The sequence below is a fragment of the Rattus norvegicus genome, chromosome 12 (assembly GCF_021556685.1).
Source record: "Rattus norvegicus strain SHRSP/BbbUtx chromosome 12, alternate assembly SHRSP_T2T, whole genome shotgun sequence".
In the NCBI taxonomy this organism is placed as follows: domain Eukaryota; kingdom Metazoa; phylum Chordata; class Mammalia; order Rodentia; family Muridae; genus Rattus; species Rattus norvegicus.
The window spans coordinates 44,076,131-44,090,671 of NC_141545.1; the positions used below are offsets into that span (position 1 = coordinate 44,076,131).

The 14,541-nt window shown below is 47.9% G+C and overlaps 2 long non-coding RNA genes across 6 annotated transcripts; both read right to left on the minus strand.

Moving 5' to 3' along the window:
* Positions 1-1,600: 1,600 nt before the first annotated feature.
* LOC148002344 (uncharacterized) lies at positions 1,601-7,103 on the minus strand. The gene is made up of 3 exons (XR_015634356.1): positions 7,061-7,103; positions 4,702-4,768; positions 1,601-3,679 (listed from the first exon to the last, which is right to left on the minus strand). It is a non-coding gene; the product is annotated as an uncharacterized LOC148002344 (long non-coding RNA).
* A 130-nt stretch (positions 7,104-7,233) lies between these two features.
* On the minus strand, positions 7,234-13,501 carry LOC102551773 (uncharacterized). Of its 5 annotated transcripts, XR_015634354.1 has the most exons (4): positions 9,093-9,177; positions 8,796-8,905; positions 7,960-8,288; positions 7,234-7,857 (listed from the first exon to the last, which is right to left on the minus strand). It is a non-coding gene; the product is annotated as an uncharacterized LOC102551773 (long non-coding RNA). The 5 variants fall into 5 exon arrangements; XR_015634351.1 differs by lacking the exons at positions 7,960-8,288; positions 9,093-9,177 and adding an exon at positions 13,418-13,501; XR_015634355.1 differs by lacking the exon at positions 7,960-8,288 and having other exon boundaries at positions 9,093-9,229.
* Positions 13,502-14,541: the final 1,040 nt, after the last annotated feature.

The following is a 14,541-nucleotide window of genomic DNA, read 5'->3' on the forward strand; positions in this document are numbered from 1 at the left end:
AAACATTTATTCAGGGTGACAGCTGAGGGGAGCATGTGGCATTAATTAGAAGCCCTGTTAGGAGCAAGGGTAAAACGGAATTCATTGGCTTTGCGGAGGCAAGGCTCTTGGGGAGGGGCGGGGGTGGGGTACTCATTCAAGTACGTTCTGACTGTTGATGTGGGGTGAGTAGGGGGAGATGGGGATCCAGCTCTGAGGGAGAGAAAGCTGCATCTTGGCAGAATGGGGTCTGAGTTATGGGACCATATGGTGGCTGGCCATGGGTGGCTTTCTCTGGATGATTACTGTGACAGAAACTTCTAGCTAAAGTCCTATTCTAGGGAGGAAAAGAATAAAATTTGACAGTGTCAGCCTCCCCAGGACTGGTGGGTTTTAGGGGAGCAGCTCTTCTCACATTAGCTTCCTCTTTAGATTTCTCTCTGTGTGTACGAGTGTGTGCATCAGTGTGCGAGTGTGTACATCCCTGTGGAAGTTTGGAGGCCAGAGGACAGGTTCTGTTGTCATGAGAGCGTGTTCTACCTTCATTTCCATTTATTTTTATGGTTTTGGAGACCCAGTTTCTTACTTGCCTGGAACTTACTGGTTATGGTTGGTTAGCAGTCTGGAAGCTGCCTCTCTCTACCTCTCAAACACAGTGATGGCAAGTAGGCACCTTTTTAAAAAAAATGAAGATTTGTTTATTAACTTATTTTATGTATGTGAGTACACTGTAGCTGTCTTCAGATACACCAGAAGAGGGCGCCAGATCCCATTACAGATGGTTGTGAGCCACCATGTGGGTGCTGGGAATTGAACTCAGGACCTCTGGAAGAGCAGGCAGTGCTCTTAACCGCTGAGCCATCTCTCCAGCCCCCTATGCACCTTTATGCCTGACTTTTTTTTTTTTTTTAAACATGCATGGTGGGAATTGAATTTAGGATCTCGTGCATGTGAGTCGAGCACAAGGGTGAACTGATTCTCTATGAAGGCTTATGCTACCTGTCTTCTCTGCCTTCCAAGTGACTGGGAGCCTGCTAAGTCACAAGCCCACCTGTCTCATGACCCCTCCTCCAGGAGGGCGTGTCTTAAAGCCTTCTACAGTGAAGCTATCTAATCCCAGCCTTGTGTTCTGGGAGAGCCTCGCCTTCACGTGTTTTAGTTTATTCCCACGTGGTCATATACTCAACTTAAATACCCCAGCAGTCTGGAGATGGGTAGCATTTGACCCCTGACCCGAAACATACATTTCATATTGGGGACACATCCCTTTAGGTACACACACACACACACACACACACACACACACACACACATGCACACGCACACGTGTTGCAATGCTTCACAACTCATGCTTATTCTTAAGGTGGCATGCAATGTATTCATTGGTTCCATGGATGGATTCATTGATACCACAGTGGGTGTGTGGTTGGTTTTGGAATGTCATCATTTGGGAACGGCCTCAGCAGCCTCTTGGTCCAGAAAGGACCCAGACCAGATCTTTCTTTGTTCCCAAGGACTCGGGCTGGCGGTGCGTGTGTTAGTGTTAGATCTCTGAGGGGAGAGGTATCCTAGCAGTTGAGAACCAAGGAATAGCACAAAGTCACACTGTACGACAAACTTCACATGAGGGATTTACTGGGAGGGTGGCTGCCTCTGCTTGAGTAAGGAGCAGCAGAGGACCTAACAGAAGGTAGGCTTTAGGGTTTCTTGAGAGTGGGGAGTTTTACAGGGTGGGGTTTTAAATCCAGAGCTTGAGGAGAGGTCAGGGATTGGTGGAATTATTTAGCACAGGGGTTCAGCCATCAGGGCAGTTGGGAGTATTTTGGGGGTTGAACCTGGTGGTTGGACATCCTCAGGGGAAGGGACTGGTCAGTTGTGTGCTTTGAACGGCTCCTGCTATGAACCAGCATAGATAATTGACTTGAAGAAAGGGAGACCTTGGGAAGACATAGGCTCTCTCTCTGGAATAACTCAGGTTTAACCACATGGGCATGGTGCAGAGGGAAAGAAGGATAGCTAGGTGAGGGCTGAAGATTCAGGGACCCGGCAAAAAGCCGGAGATCTCAGGCCGGCTTCCTTGGCTCTGTTGGAAGGACCTTCTGGTCTCTCCAGCCTGGCTGCATCTCTCATTTCCTCCTCCTCAGCACCCGGTTGAATCCTATTCCTGTCCTCACGCGACACACCTCAAAGCTGTACTTGATGTTTGACCTGGAAACAAATTCTGTCCCCCGCCCTCCTCCCGGTTAGTCCTATGTATAAGGTCCTATGTGCAAGGCTACTTCTTGTCTCTGCCCACTAGAAGGAGCTCTGCTTTGTATTTCCTGTCTCCACCCACCAGCTGACCTTTCTTTTGTACTTCCTGTTTCCACCCACCAGATAGAACTCCAATACTCCAAGAGGTATTTTCACCAAATCCCCAAGCAAAGTTGTATTACATCATGTAAAATAGATCATATGAGAGTTGCTGTGAGTGAAGTCGGAGGCCTTTTCTTCCTGTCTGGAATGTTCGAGAACTCTTTCCAAATATGTGATTGAATCGGTGTCACATAGAATAGATGGAGAAGCCACTGATAACGAAAGACAGTGGCCATCCTGTCTGGGAATGGGGTAGGGGTGGGGCTTAAGCGCCATCTTGACTTATGTAGGAGTCAGAGGTGCTCCAGATGACTGTAGGCTGAGAGGTGCACCTTCTGTATATGTATTTGGGAACTGTATGACCGTAGGTGAGTTGCCTTGTGTCTCTGGACCCCAGTGGTCAGCTGTTGGGGGTCAAATGTGGCGTAGGAGCCCTACATGCAGTAAGGGCTTAAAAAGTGTCTTCAAGATCGGTGCACCCGGGCAGGGGCAATAGAAATGTATTTTAGCGTATGGGTTCTAGAATGGTTTATCTCGTCAACTCGATGAGATTTAGAGTCACCAGGGAAACAGACTTTGAGGCTTATCTGTGAGGGACTTTCTAGATTGGATTAATTAAGGGGGTGGGGAGTCCCACACTGAACGTGGCTAGCACCATTCCATGGTCTGCGAAAGTGGATGATCATGCATCTTTATTTGCTTTCTGACTATGGATACAAGGTGACTGGTTACCTCTTGTTCTTGTTGCCATGGTAACTCCTGCCCTCTCACCATGATGAGCTTGTAACTTCCAACTGTGAGTCAACACAAACCCTTCCTTAAGTTGCTTTTGTTTGGTATCTAAAACAATATTTATTTTCATTTTATGTGTGTGGGTGTTTGGCAAGCATGTGTGTCTGTACAATGCCTGAGGAAGGGTGGTTTTGTTTTGTTTTGTTTTGTTTTTGAGGCAGTAGGGGAAGATGAGCTCAGATCTCCATCCTCTTGCCTCTACCTCCTGATGACTGGACTTAGGGCCACCATGCTTGGCTTGCATGGTGCTGGGGATGGAACCCAGGGCCCTGTACCTACCAGATAAGCACTCTGTTGTCCCTCAGGTCTGAGGTACGCCCTCCATGAGAACTCTGAAAGTTTGTGTTACCGAAGGCTCTCCAGGTGTTTGTTGGCCCATTGCATTGTATCCCAGTCCCCCCTGTTGTCCAGATGAGAAGATGACTTGTCTGGATCTTCCTCCATTCTCCTCTTCCTCTTCCTCTTCTTCCTTTCTTCTTTGTTTGAGATGGTCTCCTGATATAGCCCATATTGGTCTTGATCTTGTGATCCTCCTGTCTCTGCTCCTTCGGTGCTAGGATGACAAGTGTGTGCTATACATATTTTTTTGGTAGGTTCTTCATGGTAGGGACTACGTGGTATTTGGGAGTTGGTGGGCTCCCTGTAGGTTGGCTGGCTTCATGGAGTGGGAACCACAGACTGGGCAGGGAGGAAAAGAGCTGTGCACAAAGGCAGCCTGCTGGGCCTTTTCAGAGCCAGCAGTGGGTGCAGGTGCAGTGTCTAACAAAGGCCTCGTTCTGAGTGGGGAGGGACGGTTGTGGCCTTTCAGGTGATGGTAATGAATGGTAGGCACATGCAAGAGGAGAGAAGCTGAAGAATGGAGGACAAGGCCAGCAGAACTTCAGGGGAAGAGTGGTGACTAATGGGCACGAGTTCTGAAAGGCTCCCTTTTGAACTTGCCAGAGGAAGCAGCCTATTGCTGGCCTTTTTTTCTTCTCGCTTTATTTTCTCCCCCCCCCCCCTAATGCAGGGAGGAGGAAAAGGCTTTTATCTACTCCCAGTATTTAGCCATTTTCCTGTGATGCTGGCCGGATGCCCATGACTGTGTCCTCCCTACCCCTGTACCTCCCTGTTCCCTCCGGGAGCCTGGCAGATAAGGGTTAAGTCCAGACCCTGCTTACACACCTCAGAAACCAGGGGTGATTCTGGGGGGAGCTGTGTTCACCTCCCGGGCCAGATCTGACACCTGCTAGCCTCAGGTTTTAGCCAGAATCTCGGAGTAGCATTCCCAGTCAATTTCTGGAGTGGGGCTGTGATGTGTCCCATCTGTCCCAGGAGGCCTGCCTTCTAGGTCTGTGGCTGGGACAGAGAAATAAACTAAAGATGGGAACCAATAGAAGAGGACTGGGGATGTAGCTCAGCAGAGCAGTGCTTGCCCAACATAGGAAAGGCCCTGGGTTATATCCACAGCCCCACAAGGAAACCAAAGGAACACAGAAGCAACAACAGAAAGCCGAAGGGTAAGGAAGAGCGTTGGACTCTTGGGGTTGGTGAATGACCAGAAGAGCTGTGTCTCTCCTCCATTTTTCTACTCACGTTTTGCTTTTCAGTCTGCCCGCAACACATCTGGTTTCTCCCTCCTTGGTGTCTCCCTTTCAGATCCCTAGTGTGGAGGGGAGTCTGAAACAGATGCTTGGGGCAGGGGAGACCCAGGTCTGTCTCCAGAACCCTCCTTGCTACTGAGTACAGTGTGATGGGCAGCCTTATCAGTCACTCCTGATTTATCTTTTGTGGGCTGGGAGGAATGTGATTTCTCCCACCTGGAAAGCTCTGAGAGGCCAGCAGCAAGCACTTGCTAGGATATTTTACTATCTATCTATGTATCTATCTATGTATCTATCTATATATCTATCTATGTATCTATCTATGTATCTATGTATCTATGTATCTATGTATCTATCTATCTATCTATCTATGTATCTATGTATCTATGTATCTATGTATCTATCTATCTATCTGTCTATGTATCTATGTATCTATGTATCTATCTATCTATCTATGTATCTATCTATCTATGTATCTATGTATCTATCTATGTATCTATCTATCTATGTATCTATGTATCTATGTATGTATGTATGTATGTATGTATGTATGTATGTATCTATCTATCTATCTATCTATCTATCTATCTATCTATCTATCTATCTATCTATCTATCTTTTTGAGACAGGGTCCTGGAACTTGCTCTGATCTGCCTGTCTTTACCTCCCGAGTGCTGAGATTAAATGAGATTAAAGGCATGCATCACCACCACTACCACCACTGCCACCACCAGGTTTTTTTCAAGTCATCTTTCAAATCTGAAATTTCAAATGCTCTTGAAATCCCAAACCTGTCAAATCATAAAACGTAACGCATACCATCGTGACTAAACATTACCCAAGACAGCTTCCTGTTGGAGGTTACGTGGGACAGCGATACATTTTTGTTGTTTAGTTTTGGGGTCCCATCCCCAAGATAACCAATCTCACCCTGTCTGAGCAAATATTCCAAAACAATGAAAAAAAATTCTAAACTCCTAAACACGTTTTGATTCTGAGAACTTCAGATAAGTGATGCCCGGAGTGCCAGCCAAAGGTCTCGCCTCACCTCCGGTTCGTTGTTTTCTGTAAGGAGCAGTTCTAAGGAATGGGGACCCAAAAGCCTTGACTGGGGGGGGGAAGGGGTCTTGGAACAAGGATGTAGAGGCGTGGTGCTCAGTCTTGGTTCAGCCTGGGTTCATGGCCAAGTTCACGGTTGGGTTCATAGCCGGGTTCATGCCCTTGGTTCTGAAGTTGCCTCTCTCCGCCCCCACCTTGTGCCTTTCTTTCTTTCTTTTTTTTTTTTTTAAAGGAAATCATTATTGTAGCTGCCAAATCAATATTAAAACCTGGGGCTTATGAGAGGACCTGGCAGGCAGCTCTGGGAATCTTTTTACACTTCTTAATATCAGGGAGAAAAATGAGCGAGCGTCTTACCTGGGGAGGGCTGCTATGGCAGTGAGGACTCTCCATGGGCCAGTGAGCCTCCTCCCTTGGGGTCTGAGAGAGTTTGCTTCTGAGACAGTTCAACAACATCAGGAAGGGTGGGAAGAGCCCCGTCCTGACTTCTTGGTTGGAAGGGATGCTCATGAGATGGAGGGGAAGGAGAGAATCTTCCAGAAGCCAGAATTGCTCAGGAAACGCATCCCCCCACAACCCCCCATGCTGCCGGGTCAGGGGTCTGGCTTTGCTTGCGTGGGTGAGGGAAACCTTGCTCTGTAAACGTTGCTGGTCAATTTCCCCTTAAAACCACGAGTGCCAAGCCTCCGCCAGATGTCCCAAAGTGCAGGGTTTATCCTCAGGGTCATGGGGGAGGTTCGTACAGGGCAAAGTTGGTTCCCGCAGTATCGGTGGGGCAGTGAGACCCGAAAACAACCCAGAGGATAGGGCACTAAAGCCAGCCAAGAAATGAAACCCACGTGCCAACACCTACGTTTAAGATGCTACTGTGAGGGGCTGGGGATTTAGCTCAGTGGTAGAGCGCTTACCTAGGAAGCGCAAGGCCCTGGGTTCGGTCCCCAGCTCCGAAAAAAAAGAACCAAAAAAAAAAAAAAAAAAAAAAAAAAAAGATGCTACTGTGAGCCAGGCAGTGGTGGCACACAGCCTTTAATCCCAGCACTCTGGAGGCAGTGGAGGCAGATCTGAGTTCAAGGCTAGCCTTGTCTACCAAGTGAGTTCTAGGACAGCCATGGCTACAGAGATGCTCTTGTGATTTCTTCTTCCTGGAATTTCCCTTTCCTCCTCTCCCCTTCCTCCTCCCCTCTCTCCTTGCTTCCTCTCCCCTTCCCTTCCCCTTCCCACTACTTTCCTCTCCCTCCTCCCTTCTTCTTCTTCACCCTCCTCCCTCCCCCTCCCTCTGCCCCACTACTTGCCTCTTTCTCCTGCCTCTTCTCCTTTCCACTACTTTCTTCTCCCTCCTCCCTTTCTTCCCCTACCCCTTTCTTCCCACAAATATTTGCCAATTGCCCCACTCTGTGGGCATTGCAGATCTCGGTGTGCCCATGTAGACGTTTATGAAGTAGGAAGTAATAAATGCACAATAAAATAAAAGTTTTAAAAGCCAGTTTCGTGGATCTGTTATATGATCGCACCCTTGTAAACACACATTTATTTATTCATATACTCGGATAGGCAGTAAAGAATTTAAAAGGTCAGGCACCAAGATGTCACTGCCCGTCCCCCTCCAGGGGGCTGCAGATGACCCCCCCCATCGCTTCGATTTTCACTTTACGCTGTCAGAGTCACCTGTGGCAAGCCAGTGTTTCTCGTATAATTTCAAGTTTGCAAAGTCAGGACACCCTGCGTGTTGGGCTCAGTGCATCTCCTTTTGTCTCATTTCCAATCACTATTGGCTTGGCAGGCTCCTCCTTAGCCACACACATTCTCTGCTGGTCAAACACGTCCGGCTTGTTACTACCTTTGTCCATGCTTCGAGCTCTGCCTGAGTTTCTCCTTTCCTAAATCTTTGCTGAATGCCCTGTGAGAAGCCTTCACACACCAACATTAATAGAAACAAATGTCCCCTGTACCCCAAACCGGATCTTCTTAGCATTTGCAACTCTAAAGTCGTCTTGACTCTTGGCTTCTTGTTCCTTTTCCTCTTTGCCCGCACATGAGTGTGTGTATTCAGGGACCTCGTGTTCTTGGCTCCTGGAACCGAACCTGGCACCTAAAAAGAAACCAGCACATATTTGTTGAATGAACACATTCTGGGGAATAAATATAAAAAAAAAAAAAAGGAAAGAATGTACATTTAAAAAAAGATACCTGCCTTTTCTCCTTGGCAGGGTCTAGTCAGGACAGGGTGGCCTCTAGTCGAAAGCGGCCCTTTCTCGGCTGCTCTTTTCTTTTCTTTTTTCTTTTTTTTTTGGATCTTTTTTTCGGAGCTGGGGACCGAACCCAGGGCCTTGCGCTTCCTAGGTAAGCGCTCTACCACTGAGCTAAACCCCCAGCCCCTCGGCTGCTCTTTTCATTTGTGACCTTGCCAGTGACCCTGAGTGGGCTTCAGGGCCACACATTTCTCAGACCGCAGAGTGCAAAGTGATTGGCAACCAAGGGCTGTGTAGGCGGTCGCATGTGACATCTCTCAGGTTCCATTACCTTCCAGGGAACAGTTTTCATTGTTGCGTAGAAGGGAGGACCCTTCCACTTTCCCTTCCAAATCAACAGGCCAAGACCACACCCCACATGCCCCGCCCACATCTCTCTTCTTCCTCATGAAGAGGGGAGGGCATGAGGTAATGTCAGACACCCAGAGCGAGGTCAGTTATATGACATTTGGAGACACTCAACCTAAATTCCTTTGGCCTTGAGGTGAGGGTGATGACAGCGTGTACCCCTGGCTGCTGCAATCAACCCTGAGGCAGGGCCCCCCCCCCACCCCCAACCTTGTTCAAAAAACTAAATATGGCTCCCAGTGTCTGTGAAGAAGAAAGATGTGGGTGGGGCATGTGGGCGTGGTCTTGGCCTGTTACAAGGTAACAAAATTCCTTCCTTCCTTCCCTTTTTCTACCCTCAGCTTCTGCATTCCACCTCCCCTCCCCCAACTCCCTCTCCCTTGTTTTGCCTTTTGGGTTTGTGATTTAGAGTTTCACTTTGTAGCCCTACCTGGATGTGAACTTGGGATGTCCTGCTTTAGCCTCCAGGTGCTAGGATCACAAGCGTGGTAATTCAGTGGATACTCGGTTCCTCATCCGTCTTGTCAGGTGGCTCAGATCCTGAAAGATAGTGAGGGTAAAGAGTCATAACTTCTGCATGCACTGGTGTGTGTGTATGTGCGTGTGTGTGTGCCTGCATGTGTGCGTGCGTGCGTGCGTGCGTGCGTGTGTGTGTGTGTGTGTGTGTGTGTGTGTGATGCCCTTAGATCCAAAAACCCCAAAGAAACCAAGAAACAAAGCAGGAAACCTAGGACACAAACACTTCTTCCGGCTACAAGAACACTCCACGCCCTGGAGCCTTTTCAGTCAGTCCTAACTCCTGTCTCTGGAATGGAAACACTACATATGTTTTCAACATGCTGTAATTACTGCTCACTTTGATATGACCATGTGTGAAAACACACATGACGTCACCCACCTGGGCATTGTATGTATGATAAGCACTTTTTTTTTTTTTTTTTTTTTACCTTGGGTTTTTGCCTCTTATATTTTTACGGTCATTTTATACAGCATTGCTCACAGAGACAGTGGGTGGAAACTAGCAGGATTCCAGATTTTTCTCCCTGCTTTCATGTTCTCCACAATTCTGCAGACTCCTGGTATGGGGGAGGGGGGAGGGGAGGGGGGAGAAAGCTTTACAGACTAGGGCCTTGCTCAACGGCCTCCATCCTCACCCCAGTGTGCATCTGTCACAGTGTCACAGAATCCTTGGGCATCCAGAGGACGTACGACCCCTTGCTACCACCAGGATACGGAAAGGGAACTTCTGGGAGCCACCTTCCTGGGAAGTCGGTCCCAGACCTGTCTGTTTTGATTGGGTTATTTTGGGGAAGAAGCAGGCTATGACGATGATAATGGCTTAGACTGTGAAATCAAAAGACTCAGAGCCAGAATCATGGATTACAACTCCAAAGGATGCAGAGTCAGGCATGCGCCTGGAGCGTCCTCCAGCTCAGGCCCTTTCACTGGGTTGACCATTGTTTGTGGGCTGTGCACGTGTGTGTGTGAGTGTGCCTGGTGAGTGTGCCTGGTTGCCTTTGGAGTCTAGATGTTTCCCCTACTGCTCCACCTAATTTCCTTGAGACAGAGTCTCTCACTGGCCTGGGGTTTGCCCCTTTTCAACCAGACTGGATGGACAGCAAGGCTCTTGAGAGCCTCTGTTTCTGTTGCCCCATCTATGGAGTCACAGGCAGGGGTGGCTTTTATGTGGGTCCTGGGATCCAAACCCAGCTTTCGTGGCACATTCAATCTCACCATGGAGGCGGAGCTCAAACTCTATCTTCGCTATATTTAGTACTGCACTTTAATTGTGTATGAGATTTCCTCATGAAAACCTGACCGTGAATATTCGTGAGTACGTTGATCATTTTCAATTAGGCCCCCCACCAATGTCCTGCTCCACCCAAGCACCCCGTCTCATCTCCCTAATGCCCCCTCCATGGGTTTTACTCATTACAAAGATGACTCTGGACCATGTCTTTATTTTGGATGAGACATGGAAATGTTTAATAATTTTTTTTTCTCTCTCCATTGTTTGAGCCAGGGACTCTCTATGTAGCCCAGGCTAGCGTCTTTATTGGTGGGGCAGGGATGCATGCACCATGCCTGAATCGGCATACTCTTTAGGTTAAAAACTTGGGTTATTTTAGTTTGACGTAGATGCCCCTCCCCCACTCATAGATGGAGAACCTAGGGCCAAGGGAAATTCCTTTTGCGTAGGGAAGGTCACAAAGCTGGTCCCGAGGATGCTGGGCTTAGCACCCAGACTTCTCGGTATCATTGGCCATCCTCTCGGCTTCTGATGTCATAAAGCAGGGCAAAGGTCTCCATGCACGTTAAGCCTAGTAAGCCGCCATCCTCCTCCCCTCCTTTAGCACACAGAATGGACTTCTAGTCGGGAGGTTTTCTCAGGAACTGAGGCTCAGGACGGCGCGATGCCGTTATGTCCAAGACTGGCCCACCGTTGCTAACAGCTTTCAAAGATTTTGGGGTCTGCAGAGTCCCTGAAGAATTTTGGCTTGAAGCCTCTTTTTCTTCTCCTTCGTTTCTGAATCCAATGGTAGATTAGGCGAAATGGAATCCGTATGGTTCTGATTCATTTACACTTAACTCATCAAAATGTTCCTTTTTATGAGCTATTTGATGTCCAGAAAGCCTTTTGAGTAGATTTTATAAGCCTTTTAAAGACTTTTCTCTTAGAAACAGGCGGTTGCATTTTGCCAAGAATAAACAAACTTGAACCTCAGAAGTGCATTGCTTGCCAAGGATCCCGGGGTCCAGAGGACAAGCTTACTAAGGTACCCCATGTTCGCTCCTTCTTCCACCCCCCCACTTCCCTTCACAGTGTCTTTGCAGAGGCCACTGTTCCCCTCTCGTACTTTGGAGCCCCTCCCCCTCCCCTTCCCAGCATGCCCTGCGTCACTGTTCTCATCATCAGGGATGGCGGCCCTGGAGCTCTCTGTAGCTGTTTTGTGTCCTACCTCGGAACCATTGAACACTGTGAAAGAGATCCGGGCACAGTCCTCTCCCCTAGAGCTGAACTCTCTCCCCTGGTCGTGTACAGAAGTCCCTTGCGACTTGTGCATGATCAGGTAGGGGAAACATTCAGATCCTCCTGTGTTCTGTGTTAGGAATCCGAGGCTGGAGGGTCTATCTACGCAATTGCCTAAGACCATCTTAACTCACTGACTGCGAACTCCAAATACATTTGCTTCATTTCTTTTCTTCCCTTGCCTCCTAAGAATGACCTAGAAGGTCATGTACGGAGACTCCCTTTGCACTAAGATATTTCACGGAAGGGAAAACATGGGTAAATATGAGATTCCCAGCTTGCCACCACATCAATGCTCAGGGGCGACATTTCTAGCGGATGAGAAAGCTGAGAAAATAAACTCATCTACACCTGAATACCCAGTTAAGCTGCTGAAACCAGGCATAAGATGTGAGAAAGGTGTGTGTGTGTGTGTGTGTGTGTGTGTGTGTGTGTGTGTGTGTTGGGGGCGGGGGCAGGGGGAGGGGGTGGTTTGACTCAGTGGATAGTGTTTGCTTATCTTGCATGAGATCCTGGCTTCCAAGCCCAGCGTAGCATAAAATGGGGTGGTGGCTCAGAGCTTTGATCCCGCAACATGGAAAGAGAAAGGCTGGGGAACTGGAAGATCAAGATTATCCTTAGATAGCATAGTGAATTTTAAGGCTAATTTGAGCTACTCAACAGACAGATACATACACACTTACACACACACACACTCACTCACACATGGCAGAGAGAGAGAGAGAGAGAGAGAGAGAGAGAGAGAGAGAGAGAGAGCTGTCCACTAGTTTTAGCGAATAACTAGAATTTCATAGCTGCCTTGCTTTCATTATTTTAAATATATTTTTACTTTCAATGTATGGGTTTTTTGGCTTGCATGCACCACATGCATTCCTGTTGCCCACACAGGTCAGAAGAGGTATAGGATCCTCTGGAACTGGAATTACAGATGGTTGTGTGCTAACATGTAGATGCTGTGATCAAACCTGGGTCCTCTGGAAGAGCAGAAGATGCTCTCGGCCACTGAGCTGTCTCTCCAGTCCTCTCTTTTACTGTTGACCGAGGACACCCGTTGTTTATGAGCATGACACTGTAAACAGACTCACACGAAGTGCCAACAGCACCTGGAGAGAAATCTGGAACCTCCAGGGGAGCACAAGACTTGGCACAGAGATGGTTTAAAGGTCTCTGTCTATGTGACCCTGGCTGACCTGGAACTCACTATGTAGACCAGGCTGGCTTTGAACTCACAGAAGTCGCTTGCCTCTGCCCCTGAGTGCTAAGATCAGTGGCCTATGCTTTCCCTTCTGGCTTAGCAATTTTATTCATGATTAGCTACTATTGTAGCAAGACTTCCCATATATCTATTTTTAATGTTCTTTTTAAAGATATATTTGTTTATTTTATGTATATGAGTACACTGCTTCTGTCTTCAGACACTCCCGAAGAGGGCATCGAATCCCATTACAGATGGTTGTAAGACACCATGTGGTTGCTGGGAATTGAACTCAGGACCTCTGGAAGAGCAGTCAGTGCTCTTAACCGCTGAGCCATCTCTACAGCCCCCCAACCCCCATAATCCAGTTTTAATCCAGCTTTCTAGGGATGGTGGCATTACGCTTGGAATTCTATCTCTCAAGAGGCAGGAGGATAAGAAGTTCAAGACCAGCCTAGGCTACATAAGCAAATTTAAGGTTACCCTGGACTATATGAGATCCTGTCTCAACCAACCAACCAGCCAATCAACCAACCAATGAGAACCAGTGTCTTCATCCTCCCAGATGGTCCCGTCAGGGTACCTAGGCTCACCGCAGAGGTAGATGACGTGACCTACACAGTTCCTGTGTAGGTAGTAAGAACTCCAAAGAAGTCTGGACCCTTGGTAACGTGTGTGGCATTTCCTCTTTGGGAAGAGGAACATTTTGCCTTCTTGAGAACTAATAGGAAAATTGTAACTGAGTGGCGGAAAAACAGAGTGCCAGCCCCCACCCAGCCCCCCTCCCCCGTGAAGAATTAGCTCCACTGTTTATGAGCATACAGACCCTGGAGGGAGAGCAAGACGTGAAACTGGAGCAGAGAGCAGACCCTGGGAAAGCGCCATGTTGGCAGCGCGGCGGAGGCAAGTGCGAGAACTGTGGAACAATCGTCATAAATGCAGTCATTTGTAACGTCAAAGCAACAATGGCAGCCGAGGCGTCCATCTCCTTCATTCTCTCCTCTTGAAATGCCTTCTCCCGGAGCGGGGGCGTGGGGTGGGGGAGAATCACAGGAAAACGTGAATAACGTTTCCATTCACTGGGGTTCCTGGTGAGCTCTGAGTGGAGCCTGCGCCCTGAATGTGCCTGAATGTGCTTCTCTGCAAGAACGTCAAAGAACATCAATTCCCTTTTGGGGGTCTGAGAGGCAGGGCGCGACTCTTTCATTTAAAAGCATTTTCTTTTCTTTTTAAATAAAGAATGAGGCACTGGAGTGTATATCTCAACACACCATCAAATGGCATTTACACCCCTTCCCCTCTGTGGGCCACTTGGTCTGGGAACCTACTGTCCCCACCCAGGAAGCAGGCCGGGGGTTGAAATGAGAACCTGCTGCCACAGAGAGCTATCAAAGCTGCTTTGAAAAGAGTAAAGTGGGGTAGAAGTTTTCCCTCTTAATTGTCTCTTTCACAACACACACATGTGCTGGCACAGACACAAATGTATTCAAAGACACTCTTAACAAACATATGCATACACACATAACATACATGTACACACATAGTATATACATGTGAATGCATATACTTACACACACATACACACATTCATATTCATTGCTGTGCACTCATACACACACACACACACACACACAACCCAGGAACACATGATGAAGGGTTATTATCCTCCTGACCCATTATGGTGACAAGGCCCCATTTTTTTTTTCTTTTTCTTTTTTCTTTTTTTTCAGAGCTGGGGACCGAACCCAGGGCCTTGTGCTCGATAAACAAGCGCTCTACCGCTGAGCTAAATCCCCAACCCCAAGACCCCATTTTCTAATTCCCGTTTGGGGACCATATCGTTCAGTCCCCATGAGTCTGTGATTTTCCTCCCTTTTTCTCAATTTAATATTAATATGTTTGCTTCCTGCCACTGAATCTGTTTTGGATTTTATTCTAAAATGAAGCAGC